Here is a 2,775-nt window from a genome sequence, read left to right as displayed (position 1 = left end):
AAGAAACTTTCACTTGATAACTCCATGTTCCAGCAGAGAGGAAGCCAGAGAGACCCTCCATGAGGCCTCTTTGGCAACGTCATCCATCCTGTTCTTGCCAAACTTTTGGTGAGGATTTAACTGTCAGGATTAAGGAGTGATGTAGGCTTAAATGAAGAACATGACCTAAAGTCTTTGTGTTAAAGGATTAGAACATTTCCCTCTGGGGTTGGCGTTCACTGTGCCAAAAGTTGGAGTATACTTTGGGGGAGATTTTAAATGAAAGGCATTGTGTGACTCAATACCACATGGCATTCTGGGAAGATGCTCTCAATCCCCAGACACTCTGCAGAGGCCAGATATTGAGCATCTGAACGGACTTTATCTTCTAATGCTAAGACTCACAAAGGCATCCAGGGCCAAACAATTCTCTCTGTTTTCTTGTGCAAATGGCTTCCAGTAGACGGCATGCAATGTTGTATATGAAATTACTCTTAAGGGTTGTGATTCTGTAGTTGACTTTTTTAATCATAGAGACAATATGTGCTCATTGTAGATAAAAACAGTGCCAAAATGAATAATATGAAAATAAAAATTCCTCATAATCCCAATTCCCAGAGATCATTTCTAAGAAGATTTTGATCTTTATTTTTCCAACCATCTTCCAGACCATGTGATTGCAAAGGCAAGTGAAAGGATATGCACTGAATACACATTTTGCATGATTTTAAAGAGATTTTAGGACAAAGCTCATGAGCACAAAGAACCATCGTGATTAGGGAGGTATTATATCTAATTACGCTCTGAACTTCCTGTACACTGATAGTAGATATAGTGGATGGGTTTCTCCTGGCTACAAGATACATAGTTTGGGTTTGTTTCACTTCTAGTAAGTGGAGAATGACTTAGTATATACATGTACAGTGAAGTCTCATTATTTAGAAAATGCCATGTTCCTTGGGTTCTGTTATAGAGAATATAAGCACATATATATTTGGTTTACCATCCCACAGCACATGTCATTAATAGAGGGTTCCTCATGCTGAGAATTAGAAAATTCTGTGAGCCAGCCTCAGTTTGATTCAGGGAGTCCTTCACTGCTGGGACTGCAAGTATATTTTATGATGACTACTATAGTTTATGGACTTAGCAGCTCAAAGTAGAATGGCTGGATTATTCCCATTCTTAGACAACATAGACATCTTTCTATGAGAGAGTAGATAGTTAATCCTTTGTTTCTACACAGATGTGGATAGGCAGTCTTCACACATATGATGAGCCTACAATACAACAACATTTTATTACTAGTATTTTCAGAGGTAAAATGGGCTTTACAGCAACACAGACCAAGACACGAGTCTATTCTTCATGTTTTCTTTAGTGTGGTGATACTGTGTTCCACAATATATTGTACACCCCAATAAACTTACCTGAGGTCAGAGAACAGAACAACCACTAGATATAGAGGCCAGAAAATGGTGGCACTCACTCCTTTAATCCTAGCATTCCAGAGGCAGATCTGCCTGGATCTCTGTAAGTTCAAAGCCACACTGGATACAGCCAGGCATGGTAACAAGAGCCTTTAATCCCAGGAAGCAATGGCAGGAAGCAAAAAAGTCTTTAAGGCTTGAGGACGAGGAACCAGAGCCAGGTTAAGCTTTTAGGCTTTTGAGCAACAGTTCAGCTGAGATTCATTCTGGATGAGGACTGAGAAGCTTCCAGTCTGAGGAATCAGGATCAGCTGAGGAACGGGCAAGGTGAGGTGGCTGTGGCTTGTTCTGCTTCTCTCATCTTCCAGCTTTAACCCAATACCCGGCTCCGGGTTTGATTTTATTAATAAGACCCTCTAACAATTTGTGCAACACTTTAGGACCTTAGGAACTTTTCCTCCCTCTTGGCTTACCCACCCCCTACATCTTTCTTTCTGTCTTCACATTATCCTTCAAGTGTACCTTGGTGGTTGCCAGGCTATTAAATGTGTTTGCACATTTGGGTAGGAGCAGAGTTTAGAGGGCAGTGTTTTAGAGAAGAAACTGCCTGTGGGAACATTATGGTGGTGTTACCGAGCATGACGTACACACGGCAGCATGGACAGTTTGATGGCATGTGGGTAGTGTGCAGAGTCAAGGCCGGAGGATGCTAGGCACACAGGTCCTGAGTACAGCAGCTCTGTACTCCATGCACTGAGCAGCAGCAGCCTTGTGAGTTCAGTGCATGAGCTTCGTAAAACTCACCAAGGAAACTGCACATCCTTTCCAGTGCTCTTCTAGAGTTAAATGTAGTCCAACTTAAAAGTAACAACGTCATGATAAATATTTGGAGCCTGTCTCAATCCATTTGGGCTGCTAGAACAAAATATGTGCATTACATAATTTATAAACAACACAATTTTGAACTTGGAAGGGGCAGAGCATTCCTGCCATCAGAAAACCCGAATTATGTAAGAAACTCTCTAAAATGACTTCAGACAGAAAACAAATACTGCTTACATATCTTATGCAGTGGTCCAGCTATCTCAAATAAGCTTTTGATGTGGAACTTTAGCACAACACAATTTACGTGAGCCTGTATCTGCTTCATTAATCTGCACTGTAACTTTATTAATCCACCATTACTTCTAGAAATTTCTGTAACTATGACCATTTTAGGTCAATGTATCTGTTAACCTTTGCTGAAGAAACAGAAACGGAAACACTCAAGTAACAATAGCTTGAGTAAATGTTTATTATTTCTCCTGTTTCTGTGGGCTAGTGTGGCTGGGGCACGGTGGTCCAGGGTGGCCACACACACACACAG

Source organism: Peromyscus leucopus, chromosome 8a, assembly GCF_004664715.2.
Source record: "Peromyscus leucopus breed LL Stock chromosome 8a, UCI_PerLeu_2.1, whole genome shotgun sequence".
Lineage (NCBI taxonomy): Eukaryota > Metazoa > Chordata > Mammalia > Rodentia > Cricetidae > Peromyscus > Peromyscus leucopus.
The sequence above is the reverse complement of the archived record's forward strand: the minus strand, read 5'-3'. Positions refer to the sequence as shown.